Here is a 21785-nt window from a genome sequence, read left to right on the forward strand (position 1 = left end):
ATAAATAAGAAAATGTGGAGAGCAGGTTGGACTCTGGCTACTCTTATAAAATATTCCTGGCAAAAAGCTGGAAAACTTTAATGCATGACACTTCTTTTAACTTACATAATTACATTTTGATGCAAATAAGACATCTATTAGTATCATTTCAAGGCATAGGGCCTCCCAGGAGGATAGTTGTGAAATGGAAAGACAAACAAACAATTTTTTTTTCTTATTATGGATATCAGTTGTAGAAACACTGATATAATCTCTTTGATTATTATTATTTATTTAGTTTTGGTCCACTCAGACCTCAGGTTTTCCAGTCCAGCCTCCAGAACCCAATGTCCATGTCATGCTACTCTCCACCCTCCCCCCGGACTAACTCTATTTTCACTGGGGGCAGTTTTGGATCCTGAGGATGTCCTGAGGGTTCAGTCCATCTAGGGGAATTTCTTTTATGACCTACTTACTCCCTTTCCCCACCCCACACACGTGTTGATTACATCTGAGAGCAACTCCTCTGTTTAGACCACGCCTCTTTTTAGGAAGCGTATCAGTGGGCACACTCTTCCCTTCCCTTCCCTGCTGCTCAATCAGTCAACAAGCTAATTGAACCCAGGTCAACAGGGCTGTAGTCAGGGCTTTATCATGCTACACCACAGAAGAGGCTTTATAATCTCTTTGAATAAAGATGGTAAAGATACCAGCGATGTTCAATGATGTGTTAGTAACTGAGCCATATTAGCTTGTTGTAAAGCTAGGAGATGTTTACTTTTATATGCGTTTTGCCTGTTATTTATTGATGTGTTTACAGTATTTGTTATTCAAAACGTAATGAAACATATTTAATGAAAAAAAACATTTTAAGACTCGAACCATGTACCTACACATAATGCAGTGCTTGAGCCAACACATTTCTCTCATACCTGCTGTGTTACTAAGTTACCTCAGCTGATTAGCTCAGCAGCACTAAGTTAAAAAAATAAATGTAGAAAATGTAAAAAAGACCCTACCAGAATTGGAGTTCCCTGTCAAGCATTTATCTCAGCAGGACCACACCTCCCCCTGCCCCCACACACATTGACACTGCTATAGTTGAAAATGACTCAAGTGGTCCTGACAGGTAATGTTTCAAGCTATTTAGGAGGCATACCAAGATATTTTCAGAGCCCAGCATTCTCCATATTGGTGCTTACTACGTCCAGCTGTCCACACTATCTGGTCAAGGGTATTTTTGTTAATAAAGTTCAGAAATAGTTGTGCCTGCAAGTATGAGGCAGTGTATGTTTCCCAGTCTATAGAGGGGAAGTTAAAGTTTCTCATGAATAAGGTATTTAGTTCCTTGGTGAATGACTCCAGTAGGTATAGGTACATGCTATGGGATTCTATGGATATACAGAGTAACCTAAATCTTGCTAGGATATGGTATGATACTGTTCTATGATGATCTGCATGTGGATCAATCCCAGGGCATCTTGCTGTTTAACCAATGCTTGTTGCTATTCTTGATTGAGACTCCTCCACCTTTTGGCCCTATTTGTGCAGCTGATGATCTAAATGAATGAAGGCATGTGGAAGGCACTGAAGCCTTACACTACCGCTGTACTTTCTGTGGATATAAACCATATCTCATTAACAGCACATTTGTCTGTACTCTCCAGAGTAAGGAGAGCTTGTAAGGTGTGAAGTTTCTTGTTTAGGCTCCTATCATTGAGCAGTAACACCTTTAGGTTTTATTTGCAGTGTCAGTAAGTTTGTCAATTTATCGTTGCCTAGTAAAGGCTCTAAGGGGGTAGATAAAGTTTTAGTCAATGCTCAGAAGCTTAGGGGAGACAGGTGCAGATCATCTTTGCAAAACAATGTGGTTTGCTAACCATGCCCTTCCATACTGACAAATATTGAATCCCCCTTGAAAGACACCAGAAACTAAGCTAAACATTGATGTAAATCATCTTTTGTTCATACTGTGGCATTATCCTTGGTGAAGGTAGATTGCTGCGTAATACAGGGCACATACCTGCCTGCGAGACACATTCAGAGAGATCAACAATTTCTCTCTTTATATAGTCTAGGGAACTATGTCTCAGGCCATTAATGCCACATAGAATCATGCTGGTATCTGTGGTGTAGTGATTTGACTACGTGCGTAACTTGGCAGTTCCTGGCTCCATATAAGAAACTACCCAATATCTTCTCCTTGTTCAGTGTGATGAGTGGAATGTATGTGTAACATATAATAAAGTCCCCTATGACAAGAGTCCTGGGTAATGTGTTTTCTTGCCATATGGACTTTCTCTTGGGGCTCCACTGATTACAGGCAAATTTTTGGAATTTATTGTTGTTTTTGGTGAGTGCTTTAGAGATTGCTGACAATTGCTGTTGCCATTTACTGGCTTAGAAGCTCTTCAAGGTTTAGGATGATTACTTTTTAGTTTCTCAGTATAGGTAAGTCTGTGTATGTAGTGGAGACTATGAGTGGTGGATGTAGTGTGCATGTTCTTGACAACCTTGTTTGTACGTGTGATTTTTGCCTCCAGTGAAAATGTGTATGTGCATCTCTGATACTGTGTTTGCTTCTTTAAAGATTGAATGGTTGTCTGTGAACATGAGGCAATTGCTACATTATCTCTGCATGCCCATATCTCCCAACGTGGCTACGGAGATACTTAGTTATGGTGGACCACAGAAATGATACTTAGTAATACTTACAATAACTTACTCGGTAGCTACTTAGTAGAGACTGGAATAGGCCCAATGAGATCAATGTTCTATGCCAATTAAATTCAAAATAGTTAAATATTGTATTTTACTGAGCAGCATTTCTCTGGAGTGCTCTGTGGCTCTATCATATGATCCAGTGATTCCCCCCATTTGGCATACCCAGCCACATGATACACAGCCCTGTATACCATTCACAGATACTGACCGTCTTTTGCACTTTGCTGCTTATTTCCCACATCCATGTAAGTAGTGGCAGTAAGTGACTGAGTACTAGCCATGGTGCAGAGAATGTATTACAGTGTTCAGAATGTATTTTTTTTCTGCCATACAATAGTTTTGTGAATAGCCTGGCTTGTTCATATGTTTGCCTCCAAACTGAAAGTTAAAATGACTTATTGTCTATTCTGTTGTCCAGTTCTAGATGTGAGCTGAAGGCTGTACAAAAATCCATCCTGAATGTATTTATAAAGATAAATTATAATGGCAGTTTATTTTCAAGGAGTAGCTCTGTAGTTTTACTTAAAACATTTCAGTTTACTTGGTAAAGATGCATGTCATTGTGCATAATTAACAGAATTCACACTATACAAATGGACCATGGTCGTGAAAATGTAAACCAAAAAGTGATAACAGAATCCCAATCCACAGTGTGGAAAATGAATTAAAAATACATTGGAGTGAGACTATAAATCAAGAGTATGGGAGGATAATTCACTTCAACAGAGGTAGCCAGTAAAACTTTCCTCTTCTCAGACATAGCCACAGCCAGACAGGATGAGTGAGTGCAGTGCTAAGCCAAATATAATGCAGAATCAATTGGATTGTGACAGAAATGAAAGCTCTGAATTACATAAAAAAATAATTTAAAATGTGTTCAGATAAATGCTGTAGTTATAACAAAGTACTATTGCAGCCTCTGGGCTATAATAATATAACTACTTTATTAAAAAAAAAAAAAAAAATTAGCGCCATGGCATAATGCTTTTAAGGGTAGATAAAACTGTAGTAAACTCCAGATGAAGCATATACCCTTGCTGCAACAGCCAATCAAAAACAAGTGATTTTGGAGTTATTCACTATGTTGTTATGCATTATCTGCAAGTGTGTGTTTCATTCTGAAGTTCGGTTGAATGTGCTGAGTGTATGGCATGCATGGTAATGTGGAAGTGGTTGAATGTTAGATCAGTTGTGCTCAGTCATTTTAGTTACAATAATATTTGTTGTAGTTGAATTAACACATACTTATAGTTGCAAGGGTCTTGGTGGTTTTTCACTTGTTAGTGACGTCATTATCAATTACTCTGATTCAAAATGACTACACTCAGTTTAAACTCTGCCAGTGAGCTGCTCTGTCCTCATATATATTTTTATCCATATATGTACATGTATATACCGATAGACAGATACATAGATGTGGGCATGGATATGTATACATATTTAGATTTAGATAGATGTAGATATACAGATGCTTACCATATCTGCGATATGTGTGTGTGTGTGTGTGTGTGTGTATATATATATATATATAGAGAGAGAGAGAGAGAGATGTATAGATATAGATATACATATAGATATAGATATAGATATAGATATAGATATAGATATAGATATAGATATAGATATAGATATGTATGGTTACAGTTCACTTGGTCTTATTTGGTCAACAAATTGAAATGTAATGATTTTGGGGGTGACCTACATTTTGTGTACACATCTGACTGTGACTACTGGTTTGGTCAGCAAAGGTTTGGATGGTGCAATGGTGCAGCAGTTAGCCTTACAGCAAGAGATTCTCTGGTTTGATTATCGGCTTTGGTTCGTTCTTTGTGGAGTCTGCATGTCCTCCCTGCATTTGTGTATCTGGAGTGTTTCTCTCTGGGACGTAAGGGGATAAATGCAGTATTTTGTATGAGGACACGTGTATGTGTATGTATGTGTGCATGCATGCTCGCGCACGCGTATGTATGTGTGTTGTAAGTGTCTGTGCTGTCTTGTGTAGTGATAGTGTTACAGAAAAGGGGTTTTATGATAAGGTGCATGGTTAAGGTTAGAGATAGTGTCAGGGTTAAGATTAGCATGCATTACTTAGGAGGAGTGGGGGGAGCAAAGCTGATCCTAAAGCTGTGTTGCAGTCAGCTGCACAATACACTCTGTGATTGACATATATAAATAGAAAACAAGGGGTTGCAAACAATAAGGCTCATATTTTCAAGAATTACAAAGGTCATAGGATTATTTGGAAGTTCAGTTTCTTTTCAGAATTTATATTAATGAGTTATGTTAGAATAAAGAATCAAGAGAAATGGAGTACTGCATTCACAGTGACTTAACCTTGCTGTTGTTGAAAATTTGTAAAACTTATTTTTAATATAAAGAAATGAGCATGACTTTTTTTGATTGACTAACAATACTTACTTGGGAAGCACCTTGTTTTTGATAAGAGAGAGGGATTCTGAGACCCATGTTTGTTTTAAAGGATGAGAATCTGCTGTATAAAATAATGTTGTATTTGACAAATCTCTATAGAATGAGAAGTTACATAGAAGGGAATATAGAGAGCCTGGTTATAAACCATTCAGGTTTAGGACTGATGTTTACATAATAGTATGATGTTTTATGTGATTATTTTAATTGTACTAACATACTTAAACAGCAAAGCCTGTGAGATGGACATTTACAATAGAAACTTTACTGACAGGTAGATAGAAAAAGTCAGGTTATAGCTATGAAACCACACATCTGGACAAGGAGATGATGCTGAACATCACTGTGAGTGAGTACACTATGATGTCCTAAGGTTAAGGAAAATGGTATATTTAGCATATAATCTCTGCCAGAGGTAATTACTTAAATTACCTAGGCTGCACATTTCACATGTCCCATACATTAGAGGGTTCAAGACTAAGTACCTCCATTTTGGGAAGCATTTTAAGCAGCCAATTTTAGCCTGCCAGAATCAATCACCCTGCACCTTGTGTCTCCAAACCAAAACCCAAACCTCCATACCAGATCCTTTCCACCATCCTTTGTTGTCTTCTTTTCTGATACTGTTCAAGGTTTCTGATAATTCCTCAAGGCTGTTGAAATTACCATGCTGGAAAGGAAAATAATGTCTATGTTTTTGATCTGTGTTTTTGTCTGTGGGTTAAAAATTCATAAAAAATTTACTAGTACTAAAGAAAACTACCTAGCTGGTTTCCCAACTAGCCTATAGCCAATTCCGTTAATCTAAGACTCCAAGCCAAGCACCAAACCCACACCTTCTCCGCACCTTAACCATTAGGCCACCCCACCAAGTTTTTGCTGCACCACCTAAACTCTTTTTTTTTTTGTTTCTGTTTTTTTTTTTCCTCTTTGTTTCTCGTTCTATGTCTAAGTTGCACTACGTGACTTAAACTACCTAGGCTGCTACAATTTTTTTTTTTTCTTTTTTGCACATTTGTTAATTTTTTTTACAGGGATAATTAAATACACAGATATTTTCTTTTAAGACCAAGACCAAGAAGACTCAAGACCTGCAAAAACTACAAATATGGTTGGTGACTCCCTGCTGGCTATTTTTCCTACTCACCCTCTTGTTCCTTGATCTGCTTTTTAAACTTTGTGATTTTAAGCTGCTCCCCACCCCATTACTAGATTTTTTATAAGCTCCTCCCTTCTTCTTTTTCTTATTTTTATTTTATTTATTTATATTTATTTTTTTTTTTTATTTTGAATGCCTTTTTTTGCTCTGTTTGTCTTGTTTACTGATTTACTTGCTCTAAATTCAATATCTAGCTAGCTTTTGGATAAAGTAGTGTATTTTTACACTCTAGCTAACTCTTTTCTGTGTTTTAACATTAAGACAACAGTGGATTTTCCAACTAGTGGCAGTGGGTGGTAGCCTGGTCTGTACAGGTTGAGGAAACACAATAGAGATTCCTGCATTGTAGTTGTGTTATTGGCTAGATGGCTATTAATCAGCTTATCTTGCTTTTAGTGGCTTTATAAATTATGCACAATTGAGTGTCTCTTGGCTCATTTCTACAAAGCACAGTACTTTTATTGAATAATCACACTTTTATAAGCCATTTAAATTACACTGTTGATATCTTGAATTACTTATTGCTTTTCCTTACGTTTAAGTTTATTTGTGGTAGAATTTCACTCCAGGCTCTCTTTTACTGTGATTTTACATTAAGAGGACTGGAATTATTCATCTAGTGGCAGTAGGTGCTTACCTGGTCTATCTGAGTTGGGAAGCACAGAAAAGGGCTCTAAGTGTAGTAATTTTATTGATCAGAGAGCTCAGTAGTCAGTTTTCTGTTTTTCCTGTTCTAGTATAAATTCAACACAACTGCATGGAGCTGCTTGCTCTGCCTGTGCCCTGTACAGATGCAAACATCTAGAAACATTGCTTATTTTCATTATGCTGTGAAAGTTTACTGGGCTATTTATTGTTTTTTTCTGTTTGTTTGTACTTCTTTAAATTTTGAAGTTGCATTTTCAATCTGCTGTAAGGGCTGCTGTTCTGCATGGAGAATACATTGTATCTAGTGTTTCTTAGTATTTGGCATGGGCTCCAAACCAGTCATTTTACATTAAAAGGATCAAAGTCTGCACTCCTATGACAGGTTAGGGCTGACATCACCTATCTCAGCTGGAAATTGCTGGTGGAAAGCTCATTGTGCAATTAAGTAATTGGCCTTAGGCCATAGTGTAAAACTTCCTTTTTTCTGATTCCATATAAGCCTCTCATTTGCAAGAAGTTGCTCTTTGTGCAGTGGCAATTACAAATGCCTTGTATACACACAATCACCAGAAGTTGAAATTTCCCTATAAAAAAACAATTTGGAACTTTACCTCAGTCCCACATTACAGGGCAACTAGTTTGTGTGGTGAGTAACATTTACGCGCTTAGTTAAGACTATTTACGTCTCCCTTACCTTATTATAGCACCTAGGACTATTGCTGCTCGGAGACATCTGGTTTGGCACTGGGCAGCATCACTGTTTAGGTTAGCTGCAGATTATACCAAGTAGGCAGCCTTCCCTCATCTGGTTACAGACACCCTTCACTCCTTTCAATTACACATTAGGACCTGCAACCATGATAGGCTCTTTCCTGATATCTCTGAATCCAGCTTGGTAGACATTAGCATCCTGAGACAATGTAATAATTGCCTTATGTACAATGACAACCCTTTAATTCACAAACAGACAAATGCAGTGTGTGTGAGAAGTAGTTATACATTGACAATGGAGGCTAGACTTGCACATACAGACACAAAAAGCAATAAACAGGTTGTCAGTGACTCACACAAATCACTCACTGCACCCACAAAGAAACACAAACACATAAACCCACATATACAGAGGTACTCACATGTAACTTACACAAACCTCAAAGGCTTCTTCGGCAATGTCCTCAGAAACTCTGCATGCTCACAAACAAGACAATTCCCATTACAACACATAAAGCCACATTTCATTGTGTCTCAGCTACCAAGCCCATAAGGTGAAACACTCCACAACCCAATATTCTGGTCATAGGCGACTCCACTGTAAGACACACTGACCAGGCTGGATAAGTGGAAGGTTACAGTTAGTTGCCTGTCAGAGGCCATGATTTGCCAAACCATACAAGCACTCAGGTCACTTACCCCTAAGTACCAGTATGACTCATTTATAGTCCGTGTGGGCATGAATGACCATTAGATGAACCTCCTTTGACTTTATGAAGAGAGACATGATTGAGTTCTTAGAATATGTGTCACTGGCAGGGATGAGCCTAGCACTGAGAAACATTTTACCTTCTCCAAGGATGATGCCACAATACCAGCAGAAGATGATTAGCTTTAACAATTGGCTTAGCAGCTGGTTCATTTTAAAGTGGTGCAATACTTGTCAGCCTGGGAGTACATGTTTGACAGGCCACACTGCTTTGCCAGGGGTGTTCTTCACCTGTCACCTATACACTTTCAGATATTGGCCAAAACATTATCCACCCCTATAGTGCCTTTTTAGGAATTGCCAAGCAGACAAACCTTCCAACATAACGAAAGCTACACAGGGCAAGCAAAAGGCTTTACTGCTCAATGTTAGGAGTCTCAAAAAGAAACTGCACTCATTGGAAGCTCTACTTATTCTGTAGAATGCTGACATCTCTGCAGTTAATGAAACATGGTTCAAAGCCATGTAAAGCACTCTGGCAGTGTATGGCTATAAACCCTTCATGCATTCCAACCACCCACTGAACATGAAAGAGCAAAAGGTGGAGATGTAATTATCTACATAAAGGATAAGCACACCTCAAGGCTGGTCATACAGTATGCCATGCTTGAGCTACTCCATGTCCAGCTAACTATGGGGAAAATCCATTATCATATTCTTTCTAGCTACAGGTCCTGCACCATGAAACAGGAAACCCACACATCATACCTGAAGTTACTTGAATCGCTCACCATCCAGCCTAATACCTTACTCATGGGTGATTTTAAGTACACCTCCATTAATTGGGAGACTTATGTGACTACTAACATGCAGGCCCACAGATTTCTTGACTTTTTAAATTCAAATGCCCTGGAGCATCTAGTTTGCACTCCTACTAGCGGAACAAATATCTTAGACATGGTACTCACAAATATAAGAGAGTGCTGTAACCCCCCAGTGTGATGTTCTCAGGGTAAGACCAGATCACAAAATGGTCTCCCTTGAAATAAAAGTGAGGCTAGTCCCCATGCCTAACCCCAAAATCTTTAAGAACTTCTCTAAGATAAATTACCCCCATTAAGGGATGGCATAGGTAGTTTCCTACCTCCCCCAAATCCAGAAAACACAGAAAGCTATGCAGAGGTGTACACAAAAGCCCTGTATGACCATAGAAACAATTGCATAGAAACAGCAGTACCAGACCAAAATAAACCCAGGTCAATCCACAAAAATAAGCCACGCCGGTGGGCCCCTGGTATTAATAGATTGTACAACAAAAGAAAGAAAATCCTGTTGAGAAATAAAAGGGAATGTGCAAAACAGAGCAAAAATTCCCTCGTGTCTGAACAATCAAATCAGGGAACTAGTCAAGTCTCTGAAAGCAGACTTTGAGATAAAAATAGCCTCCAAAGCTAAGGATAACCATAAGGCATTTTTCAGTTATCTTAAGGGCTACACCTAACAATATGCAGAATTTGTTGTAGATGGCATCACCTATACTCAGTCAGAAGATACAGCAAATCTGCTAGCCAACAAAATCAGCTCAAATTTCATCTCTCAGCAGGAAGAGATAGCAAATCTTCTGGCCAACAAATTCAGTTCAAATTTCACCTCCCCATCTCCCCAGTTCTCCCCAAAAAAATACCCTCCACCACTTTGCCATGAATTATCACCAAAGAACAGGTTGCCACTGTGCTCTATAAAGATAAAAGTATTTCTTCAATGGGGCCTTAACAATATACCAGGTTACCTCTTAAGCAGCTTAAATCAAGACTTGCCAAGCCCATTATGATCTCTATTTAACCACAGCCTCCAGACTGGCTTTGTCCCAGTAGAGTAGAGGACAGCAACACTCATCCCTCTGCATGAAGGAGAACCATCTCCTGGCTCAGGAACAACAGACCCATAAGTTTGACTTATCTTATATCTAAGGCCATGGAAAGAATAATCATGGACCTGATAAATAATGGCATAGGAAACCTCCAAACACTGGGCCCAACCCAATTTGGTTTTGTCAAAGGCAGGTCATGCCTGCTGAATCTAGTGGATTTCTTTGAGAAAGTCAATAAGGCCATCGATGAGGGTGAAATAGTCCATACCACCTACCTCAACTTGGCCAAGCATTTGACACAATTCTCCACTCAGGTATTATAAATAAACTCACAAAACTGGACATAAATCCCTACTTCACCAGATAGATAGTCAATTAGCTGATGGACAGGACACGTGGTTAAAGTGGGTGAATCCAGATGCACAAAGAATTCCGTTGCTAGTGGTGTGCTATGGGGCTAAGTTCTAGAACTCCCTGATGCTCGGAATATACTTTTCTGAGGTCAAGGCTACCACAGAAGGCTTCTGGATGACAAAGTTTGCCAATGACTGAAAGTTAGAGGCAATCATTGAATCCTCCAGTGATGCAGATATCCTAAAGGAGGGTCTAGATCAAACAAATGTTTGGTGCTAGAACTATGACCTAAAACTAAATGTAAAAAAATTAATAACCATACCCTTTGGGAAGTCATATACCCCTGCAAATTGCAACATCAATAGCACATCCCTCAGAGTTGACTCAGAGGTGAGATATCTAGTTACACAGACATATAGTAGCCTAAACTTTGACCACCACGTGTTCACAGTGGTGAGGATGTCCTTCTATGTAGCGCAACTTATAAGTAAAGGTGTGACATTCAGATCCAAGGAAATTATAGTCACACTGTACTCAGCCACCATTTGACCAATAATTGAGTACAATGCACCATGTGCCATGTATGTAACAAGGCACTTACAGCAGCTCAGAGGTTCCTCACAAAGAAAATACAGGGTGTAAACAACATGTTCTATGCAGATAGACTAAAAGCCCTATCCCTTTTCTCTGTCTCCTAACGACTATTAAGGGGCAACCTATGCCTGCCCTACAAGGCACTTACAAATCCAGCCCTGATGGAGATGCTACACATCTGCAAGTCAAACAGCATGAGGGTCACCTGATCTAGGAATCTAACCTTAGTCGGCTACTTACACAAAACATGTTGGAGAGACAGACGTGTGTCATAGAGATTGTCCCTTCTTTGGAGCAGGTTTCCTATTCATATTAAGTAGATATCTTCTCTTGACATGAGTTTGGATCAAGAGATGGAAATCAGAAGTTCACTCCTGGGGTAGTGCTTATGTCCCTTATGGACAGGGGCAAGCTGTAAGATACTTAATGCACAGGCACAAATCCATGCCATCCTCTTGCCCCTAGGGGCCATATATTGGGTAAAATTGGATTATACTGGTTAGGTTTGTGAGGGCTATTAAATAGTATATTGGTTAGGTTTGTGAGGGCTATTAAATAGTTAACCTAGTAATCCTCTGTGAGACTATCAACCTATGGTTGTAAAGAACCAGCAAGATACAGGCATGAGCATCATAAACTATTAGAAGATGGTGGGAGCATTTTACCAATCAGGTTGTTATATATAAGGGAAAAGAGTCACACAACAGATGCTGAGTATTGTTGCATTTTATATCTGGCTCCAAATTTTCACAATAAACTTACTGAATGGAAACCTTATCAATGCCAAGTAAGGCTAAAACTGGATTGTGACCTTTGGTGCTGCCTTCTTGATTTACAGACATTCACTAATCCCTTTTTTTCAATGGCTGAGCAAGAGGTAGGGGCAAATAGAAAATTCTAGACATATTTAGAATATATTGTAAAATTAAACAATATAACAGATTCACAACAAATACTTCTGATTCAGTTATTTGTTCATGCTATTGTAATGCATAACATTAAAGGTGAAAATGAATCCAGACTCTTCTCAATAAAATATTAGAAGTATCAAAATGTTTTTTTTTCTTCATGCACTAATACACAATAAACAGATAAGTTGTTCAAAACTGGTCAAAGACTTGATTTATTATTGTAGCATTTTTAATATCACTCAGATTTTCTAAGATGTGTAGTTTCATCCTCTGGGTAGTCCTTCCACAGTAATACCCTTGACATGGATATCTTAAAGCATACATAACACAAAAATTGTAGCAGCCTTGGTATGTATTTGCTCAAACCTTGTTTTCATTTATATAATGGACAATATATCTCAATGTTTTCATATATATAATGGGCAATATATTGCAATGTCTTACAAAGAGACGTGTCTGGAGCATTTCTCCCCAGGCCTCCGCTGAAAATTGGCTTCATTCCAAGTCGGACTTTCCCAGTTAACAAATTATAAATAAATAAATAAATAATAGTAAAAAAGGCACCCAGGAAGGAATTTAGAACTCAGTGTTAAAGTTTATTCTCTCCAACTGTCGATGTATAAATAAATGGTATTTGCTGGTGCTTGCTTTATACATCGACAGTTGGAGAGAATAAACTTTAACACTGAGCTCTGAATTCCTTCCTGGGTGCCTTTTTTCACTAGTTGTGACTTTTTGGCACTTCCTTCGTATCTACTGTAAAACTTTTACAGACCATGGAATGGATGTTGGATGTGTCATGTGAAGAAAATGTACATAATTGCACAAGTCTCTTCAGACTGGGAGAGGTTCTATATGAAATGCCTGGACTGTATAACTTAAGATTTCACTGAGAACATTATCACTTTGTAAGATATGTCAGTGTCTCTGTTTTTATTTTCTATTTTATTTCATTTTTTTAATGTTGGTAATACTGTCTATGAATGGGGCATATCTAGTTACAAAAGAGGCCATTTCAAAGGAAATTCCTCTGTGTACAGGCAAGTGAAGATAGTTTCGCTACTGCTACAGTTATAAGGGGAATTATTTTTAATTACTACAAGATTTACAATTTAATGGTAGAAAATAATTAAACTGCTCTTCTAACTATAGCTTATCTGTGGCCTTACAATTTCTGTTAAGCCTTTTTTTGCAATAGATAATCTGGATTGAAAACACAAATGGGACAAGCAGCTCTGATCTGTTCTTTAGAATAGTTAAAAAGTACTTGCGGAGTATGATATTAGGAAACAACAGGATATGCTAACTGCTGAATTAGAGGGCCTACAGAATGAGGTTGGCAGTCTAATACATTTGGACCGCATGAAATGGATTTAAAATTTGAATGACTATTTAATGAGTTAGGATACTATGAAAAGAAACAGTAGTGCACCCCTCCCAAAAAAAGTGTTGTTTTCAATAAGATTTTGAGAGTACAAATGGGTTTCCATGGTAACAATATGATAAATGTCAGTGCTAATGTCATACTATGCCTAGTAATATATGGCATCCTGGGAATCAGGAAGACAGGGTTACACAAGGAACTAACATCATTTACAATTCAAGATGTTGCTATTCATCAAAATTTAATTTGAATAAGAATCTTACGATGAAGCAGTTTTGAGTATAATCTGAAAAAGTATTTTTGTCGTGTGCCAAACTTCATAGAAATACTATCAGTTCCTTTAAACTTTGTTCTACAGCTAAACATTCTGCTGCACAGTTGCATTGTTATGCTTCTGAATAATATGCCTTTATGTGAAAAATGCAATTAACTTCTTAAACAAGAGGTTACAGTTTGTCTGCATATCAAGAATGTCTATCTCTGAAATCCACCAAGACCATTGGAATTTTGTACCCAACCCATGAACAGAAGAAATAGCCTCTTAATATAAACGTTTTTTTCTTCACTTTTGTCTCCCATAGTTGACTGTCAGAGGACCCTGGGGTTTCTCCTTGTTCAGCAGACTGACCTACCTACTCTTCCTGGCGTCCCCATGACTAACTCCAATAAGGGTCATTGCCCTTGAGGAGATTAAGGCTTCCAAGGGCTTGTTCTACTGCTGCCAGGAATGTTTTCCCAACTTTATTCCCCATCTTTACACATGATCTGGTAATGCTCCATTAATGAGGAGTGCAGTCATTGGATCTTACTGATCTACTCCTCATTTCTACAAGGAGCTCATGTAAGGATCCTCACTACCCACCTGCAGGAAACACTTTCTGCTTATTTCTCTTGCGTTTGCCAAAAATATTTAACAGCATTGTGTGCCCCAGTACACAAGCTCTCCTTCTTCCCCTCCAAGGATAGGTACACCTGTCCCCCCTTGCCAGGTTCTGAGAAGCTAGACCTACTAATCAAAAACAGGTCACTTGCATCATAGTTAAGACTTTGTTCTTTAATGCCACAACACTGGCTCAATGGTTTTAGACAAGTTTTAAATGCAAGGCCTATACAAGCTTAGCCATAACATTTCACCGGATATTTTTCCAGGAATTTTACTTCTCTGGTCCCCTGTCTAGCAGGGTGACTGACGTGATCCCTGGGGTGAATTTCCTATCTCCCATCCAGTCGTCAAGGTTCCTTTTGAAGAGGGCCAAAGAGTCGCTCTGCTTGACATGTATGGGCAGTCAATTCCAGATAATGGGGAGTCTTTGGGACAGGAATCTATCCCTCCAGCATGTTTTGTTCATTGTGATGACCAGGTTTAGATTCCTGGAGTGAGTGGCTCTGAGGGATTTGGGATTTCTTTAAGTGTAGCATGTCCAACAGCTCTGGGTTTGACATGGCCTTGTATGTTAAGCAGAGATCGCCTCTGAGTAGACGATATGCGACAGATTATAGCTGGAGTTTTTTAGAAGTTCAGCACAGGGCATTTGCTTTAGGCCTGTGATTCTTTTAGAGAGGTATTTCTGCAGCCTTTCCAGCTGTTGCAGATGTCTTATGAGGTACATACCAAATGGGGCATTGTACTATATAATGGGTCTAATGAGGGTTGAGTACAGAGGGACAATGACCTCCTTTTTCCTAGATGAAAAGCCCTTAGTAATGAGATGTGCCACATAGAAGGATTTCCTGACTGTTGTGGTGATGTGGTTATCGAAGGTGAGACCACTGTCCACCTGTGTCCCTAGGTCCCTTATCACACTTTCAGCATTTAGTGTACTGCCACTTATGTTTTTTTCCCAAAGGGGATAACTATACATTTCTTGGCATTGAGCTTGAGCCCATTGCTCTGGCACCAAGAAGTTGTCTCTGTAAGGCCCATTTGTAGGATGTCCACATCATTTGGGGATTCGATAATGACTCCCAGTTTGAAGTCGTCTGTGAACTTTGTTAGCCAGAGTCCCTTGATGTTGGCCTGTACTTCAAAGAAGTAGATGCCAAACAAGAGCAGTCCCAGGACTGAACCCTGAGGTACTCCACTTGTCACTTGTTTGGAGCTGGATTTGGAGTCGGCTACTTTTACAGTGTGGGTTCTGCCAGTAAGCCAGTTGGCAACCCATCAAGTGACATAGGGATTAATGCTCAGCTTAGTAAGTTTATCTATGATTCCAGAGTGGGGGATGGTGTAGAAGGCCGATAGGCTGTGTGGACTGTCTTACCCTCATCCACCGTTCTGGAGACTAATCTGAAGAAGTCAATCAGGTTGAAAAGACAAGACTGGCCCTTCACGAAACCAAACTGGGTGAGGTCTAGTGTTTGAAGTTTGCCAATGCCCTTGTTTATAAGTTCCATGATAATGCTCTCCATGGCTTTGCAGATCAAGCTCATTAGGCTGATGGGACGATAGTTCCCAGGGTCCAAGCTGGACCCTCTTTTGTGGAGTGGGATAACTGTAGCTGTGCACCACTTATTGGGCACGAATCCTGAGGTCAGGCTATGATTAAACATGACACTTAGGTGAGGTGCCAGTTCATTTTGTAATTCATGGAGTACACAGCCCGGGATATCATCTGGTCCCATCAATGTTGTATTCTTAGCTATTTACTTTTTATTGACATTATTATTGTGTGGGAAGGTGACACCTTGCAGCTTGGAGATTTTATCACTTACTTCAATCAAACAACCCCCTTCCTGAAGTTTACCTCTTCCCATAGCTATACTTCAACCACTTTCTTAGATATGCGGATTTCCAAGGACACCAACAATAACAGAATCATCACTGATCTATTCAGAAAACCAATGAAGGTTAACTTATTACTCCACAGTAAAAGTCTACATCCTACAAAAAACAAGTATAATGTAGTGAAGTCCCAAGGTTATAGATTAGCTAGAATTACCACAGAGATGGAACCATTTTTGAGAAACCTGAACAACTTAAAGAATGATTTTCTAGTGAGAGGCTATGAAAGTCAGAAGTTAAAAAACATCCTGGAACCCATTATAGAACTGAAAAGGACTGAAGCACCTTCACACAACCTCCTAAGTAGGAGAATGTTAAGAAATTCCAAAGAGAATAACAAATGCAAAAATAGCTGCATCCTGATATACACTTTGAATTATCACATTATCAAAAATGTTATTGAAGAAAACTGGGACATTGTCACAGGAAACCCTCTTCTGATTAACATCTTAGGTGAAGCCCCATCCTTTGTTAATAGGAAGGCCAGGAACATTAGAAGTTTTGTTGAATTTAAACCTAGACCATTTGAGAGAAATCCTAAAAGATGTGAAACTAATTGTACATTTTGTATATTTATATTGCAAGGTGGTAGTTTTTATTGCCCATTTAAATAAAATCATTAAGACCAGTGCACGGGGTGACTGTAACACTAGAAAAGTAATTTACAGGGCACAGTGCAATGAATGTGATGCATTCTATGTGGACAAGACTGTAAATAAACTCAAGCGTACGATTCCATGTCAACTGTCAGAAATCCAGTCTGGATGTAAAAATAATGCACTGGCCATCCACCTTTCTCTTCATAAAAGACACACAGGTTTTAAGTTCCAGATCCTGGATCGCATAGACATGGGTGAACTTGAAGCTCTAACAAATATACTTCACAGGAAAAATATATTTTGTAACTAGATGTGCTTTATTCACAGAAACCATCTGTTGGCAAATCTTACAAACTGAAACTGTTGCCAGTGAGATCTCATCTAATGGTCCATAGTTTTCAAGAACTGTCCTAGTTTGATGCATTGACTTAGCCACAAAGGTACATTTTCTTCACAGGATACTCCCCAACACTCTATGTATAGTCTCTAAAGGTTGCCCTCTTTGTCCATATAGAGATGCATGCACTATGCAGTATAAAATGTAACTACTCCTATTGACAATACACATAAAGGCTACTAAAATTCTTGTGAATTCTTTATGATGTTCATGTCAGAAATATATCAGTCTAGTTGGATGATGAGACTGGGTGACACTACAAATGCTGCAGTAACTAGCCCATTTCCTGAGCACTGACAGACAGAGGAGGTATTGACACAAAAGTAGGAACAACAGTGGATGGATACACATTTGCAAAGCGTAGACAGTATGTGATGCCCCTGCACTGGCCCAGTAATCAAGGAGCCTCAATTCTCACCATTAACACCAGCGAGGGACATGCACATTGGGAGGATGACAAGTACACACACAGTAAAGCACAATTTCACTTAAAAGCACACAGAGATCACAGTCAGTTTGGGGATGGTTTCTTCCTCTCTCTCCAGATCCCCAGTAAGACTCCACACTGGCACGGCTATAGGGTTCAGATCTCAGCTGAGTGGTCAAGCCACAACCTCCAGCATCCTCTCTGTCCTTGCACAAGTAGCTGACACACACACACTTTAAGATTTGATTTATACCCAAACACACAGACACTCCTGGGGAAGGCTGGCACAGGTTCACTAGGTATACCCCCTTCTGCCCAGTCTAGATGGTAGTACCAGCTGCCACTAACCACTACTTACCAGCTACTATAAGGCCCTTCCCAAAGGTGACCAATTCTACTGTGTAATGTTACTGTTATCCAAATGGTAAGTGTGACCAGAAATTTTAAGGCTATTTAGGAGTGGTCTATACAGTATAACCAAATACATATGCAAGTACTCTAAGAGCTTAAATATCTCTAATAAACAAGCCACAATTTAAAGGTTTAAATATATTTAATAATAAATAATAAAAGAACAAGGCAATACTTAATAACTCAATACAGTGACAACAGAGTTCAGAACCATAGGAAATACTTTAAAGCAACATTGCAGGACAGCCTGACATAAATACAGAAAACATCTAGACTGATCTTACTATTTTCCTATCTGTCTCTAAGAGATATACTATGATCTAAGTTTTACTTACAGAGCAAAGCAAATATAGATGAGAAATGCTGAAGAGATGTTTACAGTTCCAAGACAAGATACAAAATGCACTGACTCATCTCTGAAATAGTTCTTACATTACTATCAAACATTTCTGCTGGGTTATCTCAGATTACATCATTCTTGTCACCTCTGCCTTTAGTTTCCAGGCCAACAGAAACATAAAAGTTATCACCTCAGTGTCAAGAATATTTATTTCTTAGACGCTGACACTTATCTCTTAGAAGCTTGCTTGAAATTGGAAGTCATAGAACTGTTACCCACTTTTGCCTTTGAAACCTAGTAATTATTTATGTCCTAAGACAATATAAATAAACTCTAGCTGTAGACATTCTGTCTTCTAGCTGTGATAAACACCATCATAAAACTCTTTACTTATTTTCTCAGGGTTTGCAAGTTAACTCTGTATGTCCCAATTTCTAGTATGAAAACATACATTTGCATAGGTATATAGTCCATATACATTTCTGATCTTTTCCAGCAGGGTGCACTGTGGTTACATTTTTGAAGCTCAGCTCATAACATACAGGTTACTTACATTTGTAGACAAGCCTATGGATCATATTAATATTTACGAAGACACAGAATTATTTACAAAATTCTAGCTAGCTGGGCTGGCAGCCTTCAAACAGTATATTATGGGTATGCCTGGATAATAATTTATGTAGGTACAGGGAGTGACACACTAGATGGGGTAACACAGGGATGGAGAATGCAATAATGTACAAGACAAATGCTACACTGACCCAGAGGTCAACTAGCATGGACATCAGTCACATCTCTGGACAATGTCCTGTGTGAGTGTGCCTCTTGCAGTCCAATTGCCAAGGCTAAAAGTCAAATAACTCAGCCAGCTCTAGCAAGAGATGCTCTACAGTCATGAGGAGGACATATATGTCAGCAGAAAATGCAAATGACCCTTGCTCACCACAGTGGACCCATGTGGGCCACTTTCAAAAGTGAAGCTTTCACTGCCCTCCAGCATAGTGGTCAGAGAAGCCACTATGCTGCAGGGCATAGTGGTCACAGAGGCCACTGATAAGCCCTTCACTTTGCCTTCAGCAGTATGACCTCCTTTCTTATACTGAAAGGCAGGCCTGGTGCTGGGTAAGGCTGAGGTGACTGCTGATACTCCTTTCCTACAGCTTCAAGAGAGAGAGAGTGCGCACATATGTTACATATACTATTAAAGTTATATAGTGCAATAGTGTACATGGCATAAGCATTGTGCCACTGGATAGACATTCCTGCCAGCTGAAGCATCCTTTTATGTATTCCCACTGCTTCTCTGCTACTGTAAGACAAACTGACAAGAAGTGCAGTGTCGGGCTTGGAAAACACATTTAAAAAATATAAATATGAAAGCCAAGAGTAATGCTCTGGCTGTCTAACCTTAACAAATGCCTCTCTCTGGCTCAGAAAGTCAGTTTTATAGGGCTTTATAGTGATGCTTTTACTGCTTATTAGGATGTAGATATTAGTAGCATCACTCACCATCCTGGCAAGCTTGTGCTAGACACCCCCTTTGTACAAAAGGCCATCAAACTGACACAGAAGACACTCCTGGAAGACAATATAGAGGAAGAACTAGAAACTCTTGCTATCCCTATGACACCAGACGGGGTTCCATTCAGGCTAATCAAGATTCCCCAACCTAGACTGCATCTGTGAACTGCATTGCTTCCCATGTGCTCGTACGACTCACAGGAGACAGGTGTGGTGCTATACAGTGCTACTGTAATTTCAGGTTCTTTACACCAACATAATACTCAGCATTAAACAGCACATGTGCAGATCGGTGATCTAGGCATAAACATCTGCTCCCTACACAATATTGCAGATGCTGAGTTTGCCTTGGTTTAATTTCCCCAAGTCTTTTGAGTTTCTAATACCATGACGGGAATGGACCCCCTTCCTAAGTCAAAGCATGATTAGAGTTCATGGAATCAGTATTGTTTCTGTCTTTGATGTTAGCCAAAAGTACTTTTTAGCAGCACCTGCAATGTGCCCAGAATTAACTCCTGTAATTCATACGAAGTTACATATATCAGTAGCATATCTAAATACTACTATACACAGAGGGCTACAGTACCTCATGACATGGACTCTGGCTCTAAGTGCAGCCACTAATACACTCTGCTTTGCAGTGGCTGTCACTGTCACATTCATATTAGTGCCCTGTGTACTGGTAATTTGTGGTGTTCAGAGCAGGTAACCACAGTGGTGCTGCACACCTGCTTCATAGATTTCTAAATCACTCCACCCGTTTGCTGCGACATTTGCATATTCACTGTCCATCATTTGCATCGCTATCCTTATTTCTATGTTATTATGTTGTCATTTACATACTTGTATATAGTGCCTGTGTTCAAGTAACATGACTACATTACTTGAGCCTGTCATGCAGCACACTCTGCTGTTTATGAATGCCATCCTTTGTGTTTGAGCTCCCCTGTGTCTGAGTAAGGAACTTAGCCATAACAAAGCTTATAACTCATCCATTTAAAGAGCCATTTATATATCAGCCTTTTTCCTGAGCTTTAAAAGATTAAAGAAAAAAAAATAAAGGAGAGAATAACATGAATGAGTGGAAACACTATTTCATCAGAATGTCTCCAGAGCTACAGTTATTAGTTACGTGTCGTAACAAACGCTTCAGGTAAAATTCATTGACTAAAGCCCGCATTACATTTTTGTTTTTTTAAAGTGAAAATGCATGAAAACTGTAGAAATAGGTATCTCTATTTTATTTGCTCTTTTAACTCTCTTTGTTACCTTTTATATTTTACTTATTGATCCTGTGGCATCTGATAAAACATTTCCAAGGGAATTCTTGTGTTAAATCACATTTAATCAGTAGAACAGTAATGTATTTCAAGTGAAAATCACAATAATGTTTTCAGATTTGAAAGAAAAATATCTGGCTATATATTATCGCTATATGTTATATATTTCTTTTAATTTGCACATACAATTTTTGTAAACTAATTATACTTAGGAAATGTATAATAGGCTTAACCTAGTTTTTGCCTAGCAAAATAACGATAAAATAATTTAAATAATTTAATTGATACAGAATAAACAGAGAATGGCAAGAGGCAACATAGTGGACTTTGCAAGTTCAGCTAGGGGTTAGATTCATGGCTATAGCTATGATAAACTATATTTATTTAGCATTCTAAGTGCTAGAAGAATAAGCTGAGGAGGAGAGAGAATGGCTTCTGTCGTTTTGGCAATACTGAAGGGACAGAGTTCATACAGGCTACTGAACTGTATGACTGTCACTTAATGGGGACTGGATGGTATAGCAACAGAAGGCATGGGCATCGACTGCTTGCTGGCCA

Source organism: Protopterus annectens, chromosome 2.part1 (assembly GCF_019279795.1).
Source record: "Protopterus annectens isolate FY-2018-M chromosome 2.part1, PAN1.0, whole genome shotgun sequence".
NCBI classification, from domain to species: Eukaryota; Metazoa; Chordata; order Ceratodontiformes; family Protopteridae; genus Protopterus; species Protopterus annectens.